Raw genomic sequence first — 9,508 nt, 5'->3', positions numbered from 1 at the left:
TAAGGCTATAAATTTCGGAAAGACAGATAATCTAAATTAATCCAAGGACTTTCCTAATCAAAGATTTCCTTATGCCACTGAAATCTTAAGTCCAGTGCATTTTTCTGTGCTTATATCTGAACATTCTATTCACCTTGATATGATGTAAACTTGTTGAAGCAGATGTTATTTCATTTTTGCCCTTGTATTTCCAAAACCCAGTGTGGTACCTGGCACATTGAATGATCTCAATGTTTGTGGCTCAATTAATTGAAAAGCCAGTTGCAATTATATTTAATTATGTTATTAAAATCCTTTAATTGGATCTTTAAAAATGGCTCACCTTTTTAGCTTTCCATGAATAAAAATTACTTTATTTAATGGAGGTTTTGTATCCAATTGATAGATGCTAGGTGAAAGAAATGCTAAATTAGATTCTGAAATTATTCAATATATATATGACAAAGTATGACTGGTTGAGAAAGAAATGAAGCTAAAATTGCATGTGAAAAAGCACCCACGGAAGCACATGGTTATTCTCAGCAAGGCAATGATCCAATATAACTCTGAAAAACTTATGAAAATTACAATCTATCTACAGAGAAAGAACTGATGGTATCTGAAAACAGATTGAAACACATTTTTTTTGACAATTACTTAATCTGAAATTTTGTTTTTATCTGTTTTATCTCACAACCTAGCTAACGTGGAGATGTGTTCCATGACTACTTATGTATAACTTATATTGAATTGCTTGCATTTTTGGGGTGGGGGTGGGAAGGGAGAGAAGAAGAGAAGTTGGAACACAAAGTTTTAAAAATTGAAGTCAAAATTTGTTTTTACATGTAATTTGGAAAATAAAATTCTAAACAGAAAAAAAAATGCATGCACAAAAATATAACTAAAATAGGGGCAGGTAGGTGCCACAATGGATAGAGCACCAGCCCTGGATTCAGGAGGACCTGAATTCAAATCTGGCCTCAGACACTTGACACTTATTAGCTGTGTTACCTTGGGCAAATCACTTAACCCCAATTGCCTCAGTTAAAAAAAAGAAAAAATATATATAACTAAATTTAAAAAAATAAATAAATATTCATATTGTTAGCTTTGGAACTAACAACCTCTCCTTCCCACAACCCCCTGCCCCCAAATCACCTACCCAATCACCAAGGAGGAATTTTTAGACCAAAATCACAGAATATATAATTCCTTAAGACTCATTCCCTAACACATTTTTATATCCTACAGTAAAGTATCAAGATTAGTCCATCTTTGGGACAATGGTTTTCTAGTCCTGGTGAATGATATCCATTTTCCTAACCTAGTCCAGAGTAGCTCCCTTAATGCCACTGTTGATGGACTTTCAGGTTCCTTATGTATAGCCTTAGATAATGTCCCTTCATGTGCCTTTGATCCTACATTGGAGAGAGATGGTCAAATATTTTCCATCCTCCAAAAGATCTTCAACCCTTAAAGCCACTTTATGGGCCATCTTATAATTAATACGACTCCATAAATGAAGGTTTCTGATTTCTTCATTTGGATAGGGTCTTCACTGCTTCACCCTCTCCAGTTATGTATGTGTTATGAAAACCAAAATAATAATCTCTTTTGTTTCTTTATATGCATCCTATGCCCAAAAAAAAAAGGAAAAAGAAGAAGAAGAAGAAGAAGAAGAAGAAGAAGAAGAAGAAGAAGAAGAAGAAGAAGAAGAAGAAGAAGAAAGAAGAAAAAGAAAAAAGAAAGAAAGAAAAAACAAATAAAAATAAAGGTCAATACGGTCATTTGCTTTAGAGCTGTTGGTGACTGATTCATCTGACTGAAAATGTCTGGGAAGAATATCCAAGGCACTTGAGTTCTAGCCCCCTTCCCAGTCAAACTTGCTAGCAGAGCTTCATTCTTTTTTTTTTTTCTTTTCCCAGAAAAAAAACGAATTTATTTTTATTCAAGTAACTGCAAATAGGAAACCAGAGTGTGTGCGGGGGCCCACACACCAGTCTGAGACCACCCCTTCCCCCACTTCAGCTGGACCTCCTTCCCTTAACTCTCCCAATTTGAAGATTACCAAAGGAAGAAATGATAGAAGTGGGGGTAGGCAGCTCCCCTGGGGCCCACCTCCCCAACAAGGTCACTTTTTTAGAAAACTGGGCCTGGTGTCCACTCTTTATCTTCCCAAGCCCTCCTTGTGATGATTTGGGGAGGATGAGCAGGGTGGATGGGGAAGGGTTAGAAGGCAGGTGAACATGAGAACTAACAAAACTGCAGGGCTGAGTGTCTGGAAGCTAGAATGCAAGAACAAAACTGTTTAAAAAAGAAAACCGACAAATTGTGTTCAGAGGTAGATTGTGAACAGAGGGAAGATGTAACCAGCTCCTGGGGGGAGGGGGATGGCATTCTGAAAGGATTGATGGGGAGTGGGGGTGGGGGGCTGAGAAGGAAATATCCTTGCAAAACATGCATTCCAAAGGCAAAAATCATAGGCCCAGGAAGGCCAGCCCAGGATTGGGGGAAATTAATAGGATTGTCCAGTCCCCCTTCTCCCTAGATCTCCTAAGCAGCAAGGAACCATGAATCAGGCCCTCTCCCTTCCCCTTAGCTACTTCTCAATTCATGCCCAACACCCTAGACTCCAGCCCAGCCCCATTCCAGTTTGATGCTCAGGAAAAGCCAGAGTGTAGTGCGGACAGGAGGCGGGGGAAAAGGGTAGGTATTTGGCTCCCCCTTCTAACTCCCAGTAAAAAGTTGGTTCCCACCTCCACCCTTGGGACCAAGTTTGACTAGGTAGAAAGGTAGGAGGGATGGTATGATATAGAATATCCCCAGACAGAAGTCAGTTGAAGCTGAGCTCTTAGGATCAAGATAGTTGGACATCTGTCCTTCCTTCTCAAACCCAAGAGTTGGGGTGGGCAAGGGGGGAGATGGGAAAACAGGAACCCTGGTCCCATTCCAGGGGGCAGAGACAAAGAAACAGGTATTGGCAGCTAAATCAACAGGTTAGCTCTGTCCAGGGAAGCAGGAATACAAAAGAAATCCCAATCCTGAGAAAGAGTGGGTGGGTCTATGGGTAGATAGATGGATGGATGTAGGAGGTATGGATGTGGGAGGTGGGGGGAGAAGCAGAGAGCACCTCAACCACCTGCTGCCTGCTCCACCCTGCCCAGCACAATCCCACATGGAGTGGGTGGCCAGGATTAGTGTGAACATGTCCAATGTGTGAATGGAGAAGCATTTCCCTGGTAGAGCGGTTATTTCTCTCACCAGTACAACCAGGAAGGACAGACTGAGGGAAAGGAAAGGTGGGGACAGAAAAGTGGAGATTTAAAGAAGATCAACATTTTTCTGTCTAGTCCCAGAAGGAAAGGGCCACCGAGTCGTCATCATCAAGGGGAACGAGGTAGAGCAATACAAGCAGACCTGGTTACTGCTCCTCCTCCGAAGACTCCTGGGATATCCCTTCTTCCTCTTCTTTCTCCGGCTTTTTTGGGTCTACCTCTTGGTTTCCTCTCTGGCGCAGTGGTGGTTTTCCGGCCTTTTGCAGCCCCCTTGTTCTTACTCCCCTTCGGTCTACCCTGATGTCTCTTGGGAGTTGGTGCCTCACTTCGGAGGTTGTTTCCGGGGTCGGCCCCGTCCTCTCTCCTCAGACCCATCTTTCTCCTGTTTGGAGGCCAGAGGCTGGCTGGACTTTGAACTAGATTCACTCATCTTCCCCCTTCTCTAATGAGAGGTGGTAGAGGGTAGGGGGGGTGGGGTGCGGCAAGCAGGCCGGCTTGGGTGAGTAGCTCCGGGTTGTGGGGGAGCAACTCGGACTGAGAGCGAATGACCTCGCTGAGCTTCCCTGCTGGGGCTCCTCCCCCAGAGCTTCATTCTTTAATAAGCCTAATTTATATTCCAGATCTTTGGGTTGGTTTGTATCTTAACTTCCCTGATGTGACTCCAAGTTAACCTCACAGTAACCTTCCTAACAGGAAATTGGATTGAGAGACTGATTAACTGCCTGGCTTCCAGATGACTAAACCCCATTCCTTCCTTCAGGGGTCAGCTGAGATGTTACTTCTTTCAGGAAGCCTTCCCTAAAACTTTGTCTCAAGGTGAAAGTTATCTTTATTCCAGTGTTTCTTATTATAAATTTCTATGTGTGTTACTATTGTAATTTTCTCCCTTTCCTATAAATTATTTGTTTACAGATCTTCCCTCTATTAGAGTATAATAAGCATGCTTTATTTCCTACATTGTTTTTCCAGAATTCAGCAATTTTGGGGGGCAATTATTCTAGAATAAAGGTTCTTGATTTGGGTTCTATGCATTTTTAAATAATTGTTATTTTCATAACTATTTAAATATAATTATTTTACAATTTAATCTCATGTATTTAATTTTACACATATTATAATATTATTCTGAGAATGAGTCTATAGGCCTCACCAGACTGCCAAAGCAGTCCATGATCTGAAAAACATTATGGAACTTGCTGTGGAATATTCTTATTAAGTTTCTGTCCATATATAATGTTTCAGAAGTGTTAATACCTACCTAACACTATATAAGTTACTTGGGAAGCAAAAATCAATTATTGTTCCTCTTTGGCATTTTCCACAGTGTTTCAGCATTTCTCACAGTGTTTGACACATAGTGAATGCTTAATATACACTAATTTATTCCAATTTCTTAATGGAAATTAAGTAAACATGAACATTTGCTGTCACATAAATCATAAAGAAATTATATTGTACTATAGAGTCCATGCATATATCTCTGAGATTCTCCATATACTCCTTATACCCTTCAATGTTTATTAGTAAATATTACAATACCATAATAAACTCCAAGTACAATATCCCTTGACATTTAAAATTCTTTAATCTTGGCCCTGTTAAGGGCTAAAATTCTAGCTAGTCTGTCTAAAATATCTAATGAGTGGTCGCCAATAAATTATAAGCTTTAGCAAGAGTTAGGCTTTTAAGCATTTATTAAGGAGAATAAGAATTTGGTAAAGAGAAAGAAAGGCCTAGATTCCTATCTATTAAAGGGAGAGCACATTTCTAGCTCAGCTCTCTACCAGAGTCCAGAGGAAAAAGAGCGTCTGAGCGCCAGTCTCTTCCTTCCTCCTTCCACTAGCCCGTGTCACTTCCTGACGCCAAAGAAAAGACTCCTGGTCTTTCCCTCAAAGACCTTCACTTCATGGGTGGAACTCTTCTACAGTAAGTCTCCAGCAGGTGGTGTCATTCCAATCGTTACAGTTCCCCGCTTTGTTTCCTCAAGAAACGGTATGTTTCCTTGATGAAACAGTCAAAAATAACAGAATATAATAACCTTTGCTAACTCACAATATGTTAATAACAATATAGAAAAGGGAGAGAGGAAAGTTTTGTCCAGAGGGGCAATTTTTTTGTCCTCATGAACCGACACTTTGACATTGGTCTTGCAAAGAGAGGGCCTCTGCAGAGAATACATGTTACAGATGGTGTATATTATAACAGAAAGAGAAAAGAGGAAAAAAAAAAACACAACAAAAACAAAACAAAACTGTTCATTTAAAGTCTCTGAAAGTATTTTCTCAGATGTCCTCTAGGTGTAGTCGTGGAATGGAAGTCTTTTCAGGGTTTGATGTGTGGATGCTGGTAATCAGCCAGGAAAATTTTCTACAAAATTGAGCTTAACACAACTTTAAAATAGCTTTGTCAATAATCAAATCAAACAATGAAAGTTCCCAAAAACATGTCTAAGGGAATTCAGAATCTTGGTTGTTACACATGAAACATATAATAAAACAAAAATTGAAACATTCTTTAAAATTATAATATTACTATAGTCCCCCTTTATGGAGAGTAATTGAGAAGACAATTGCTGCAATATTAATTTTCTAAAAATAATTTTTATCTTTGTCTCATCACTTTTTGCATCATCTGCCTAATTATCCTCATGCCATTACGAGAAATTAAAAAATCTAATATAATTGGTAACAGCTGTCAAGGCCAAATTCAACACTGTATTTATCATGACACCTGAGATAATTATGGGGGTTACCATAAAAGAACAGAAAAATGATGGGATATGAGCATTCCCACACTTGAGCAATATATACTGCCCATGTAGTATGCCAGGCTTAAAATAGGTGGATGGAATATATGTCCATGCCACCGAATATATTGGAGGAAACTGAGTCAGACTTAATCAGATGCATGGGATTCAGATGTCCATGGCATCAGGCATATAGGAGGGGGCATAGAAGCCAGGTGTAGAAATGAGATGGGTGGGATGAATACTTCCAGCCATCTGTACAATATTGTGGGGAAAAAGGGAATAAAATATTAAACCAAGAGAATCCAACCTCAACATTTGTCAAAAGCCGTTCCCTCGGCCATACCTTAACTTCATGCATGTCTCCCCTCATGTGACAGTTCAGTGTCTGCTCTTGCATGTATTCCTCTTGTGATTGGATGGCATCTTGGCCAGCTGGCATCTGATAACTCAGAATAAAGGCAATTAATGTCTTAAATGATAAGTTCCCATAATCCAAGTCTCATATGGATTTAAAAATTGAGGATAATAAATGATTGCAAAAAATGTGAATACATCTTGACTTGACACATCTTGACTTGACTTGACACAATATATATTTATGCAACAATTTCAAATAATGCCCCTTTTTTTTAACTTAGTATACAATTACTTTTGTGAAAAATCAGAACATATTTAAATATAAGTTAAAGTACAACAGAATCTCAAAGAAAACTTTTTTTTTGAAAAAAGAAAACTTTTACAAATGTTCCCCTCTTTTTTTTTTTTTTGGAATATGCTTATCAAAAATAATACTTCTAGAATCAATTTACACTTGCCATGGCAACCAATTTGCCAGGGAAATGCTTTAAAGAGTTTGATCAAATAATCAGTTGAGAAAAAATAACAAAAACAAACAACTCAGAATATGGGAGCACAATACTCCTAGAATTAACATTGTATTATGAAATCAAAACCATCTTGCAATGTTTCAAATTTAGAGAGATGAATAAATAGAAAAAATAATATACGGAACAATAAAAGACAATGAAATTCACACTAGGGAAATCTAAATGAATATGAACTTAATATTAATAAGAGTATTATAAAATATAAACTTGATCACATGACTATAAAAAGCTTTTACAAATATTCTCCTTGTTTTAAAAACTAAGTATAAAATACAATCTCAAAAGCATGAAAATCTCTCAAAATAAACCCCTACCATTAATTTCAAAATGTATATGTAATAGCATAGAAATCTATGTAACCTCTGAACTGACATTAATAATCTGAGTGAAGTTAGAACACTTTTGATTCCGATATCTAAAATCCCCAATACTCATATCAATACCTTGCTGCTTACTTCTACATTTCTGTACAATATATACCCTTCCATGGCAAAAGAAGCGGAGTCTAGGACTATGTTGATGATTGTCATTCTTATTCAGCTTAAGTTTTTCTTCTTTAACCCCTCTATATTGTCTGTCAGTCTTTTCACTATGCAAATGCTTTATAAGATTACTAATTAAAGACAAAAGCAGGTTAGCAAAATTATGAACAAAACGAGTATATCTAGAATTTAAAGGGTTTTCTAAGGTTGTCTCAGAAGCACAGCCAGGCTGGGGAAGGGCTGAGCCTGAAGCTGCAAATGTAGTTAGAGAAAGTTGAGCATGCGCATCAGATCTCTGGACTTCCCAGGCAGGGGAAGCAATGGGCTTGGACATGGGGGGAGTAGAGGGTGGGGTCTGGAGAGGAGGGGAGGGACCAGCGCAATTTGAATCAGACTTGATTTTGAACTCAGGCCTGGATTCCTCTTCCCCACTTTGCCTCCAGGTGCTAGGGGATTAAAAGCTACTAGAGGGTGGGTCATTGCCTCCAGGCATGCAAAATTAGAGCAACAATTAGTGTTAGAACTGGGAAAAGCTGCAGGAATCTCTTCAGGTTTCTCTGAAAAAGCATGGTTGGGAGAGGGAGAGATATTTCCTTGTGTGAGTAAGTTGCTGGCTCTTTTAACAAAAATAAAAAGAAAAATAGAAAATCCACAAAAACAAAGCATTAACATGATCTTATCTCCCATTTGTCTGGTTAAACAGACTAAAATCAAAAATAGGGTAATTAGGGAGTTTAAAAGATACATTTGAAAAAATTTAAAGGGAAAACGCAGCCAGTACGCCAGTACTTAGCAGTTAAAGGGAGAGGGTGGGGGAAATTTCTTACCCAACCAGAAGATCAGAAGACTAAGGTTTAGCTTTCCTCTTTGTGGTCAGCCATCTGTTAAGGGCTAAAATTCTAGCTAGTCTGTCTAAAATATCTAATGAGTGGTTGCCAATAAATTATAAGCTTTAGCAAGAGTTAGGCTATTAAGCATTTATTAAGGAGAATAAGAATTTGGTAAAGAGAAAGGCCTAGATTCCTATCTATTAAAGGGAGAGCACATTTCTAGCTCCGCTCTCTACCAGAGTCCAGAGGAAAAAGAGCGTCTGAGCGCCAGTCTCTTCCTTCCTCCTCCCACTAGCCCGCGTCACTTCCTGACGCCAAAGAAAAGACTCCTGGTCTTGCCCTCAAAGACCTTCACTTCATGGGTGGAACACTTCTACAGTAAGTCTCCAGCAGGTGGTGTCATTCCAATCATTACAGCCCCTTCCTACCATTCAAGTTTCCCTATTGCTCCAAATCATACACTCTACAGTCCAACTAAACTGGCTTATTTGCTGTTCCGTACACAAGACAGGACACTCTAAATCCCAGCTCATGAATTTTCATTGGCTGTCCTCCATCTTGAATGTTCTCCCTTCCAAACTCTGTCTTATAACATTATCTACTCTGTATGTAATTGGAGGTATTTTTTATATTTATATATGGTCTCTCCCATTAGAATATAAGCTCCTTGAGAGCAGAGATTGATCTTAATTTTTCTTTAAATCTCTAACTCTTAGGAGAATGCCTGAGTATGGTGAGCCCTTAATATGTACTTGTTGAGTGAGCTCATCAATGTGGATCCTTATATATGCATGTGTACATATGCCTATATCCATTTATGCTGAAAGGGATAGAGAGGCAGAAGAGAGAGTGTAAAAACATGGTGAGGTGAGACACTAACAGTTTTTGGAACCAGGAAAGTTGTCATATATAAAGTTATTTGAACTGAGCTTTGAAGCAAATGTGGGATTCTAAGAGTTAGGGATGAGTAAAATGTGGATTATAGTTACAGGGACAGCTTAAGCAAAGGCAATAGAGACAAAAAATAAATGTTATATGTGAGGAGCAGGAAAATATGTATGGAGTGTGATGAAATGTTCAGTCCAGAACATATTTTGTTATGTTGTTGGTTTTTTGTTTCGTTATGGTGTTATTGCTGAGTCATTTTTCAATTATGTCTGACTCTTTGTGACTGCATTTGGGATTTTCTTGGCAAGATACTGGAGTTGTTTTCCATTTCCTTCTCCAGCTCATTTTAGAAATGAGGAACTGAGACAAAGTTACTTGCCCATGTTCACATAGCTAGTAAGTGAAGCAGGATTTGAAG

General features: G+C 38.6%; 1 pseudogene; it reads right to left on the bottom strand.

The window, feature by feature from the left end:
• Positions 1-3,400: 3,400 nt before the first annotated feature.
• On the bottom strand, positions 3,401-3,684 carry LOC122737098 (annotated as a pseudogene).
• Positions 3,685-9,508: the final 5,824 nt, after the last annotated feature.

Source organism: Dromiciops gliroides, chromosome 1 (assembly GCF_019393635.1).
Source record: "Dromiciops gliroides isolate mDroGli1 chromosome 1, mDroGli1.pri, whole genome shotgun sequence".
In the NCBI taxonomy this organism is placed as follows: domain Eukaryota; kingdom Metazoa; phylum Chordata; class Mammalia; order Microbiotheria; family Microbiotheriidae; genus Dromiciops; species Dromiciops gliroides.
The sequence above is the reverse complement of the archived record's forward strand: the minus strand, read 5'-3'. Positions and strand labels throughout refer to the sequence as shown.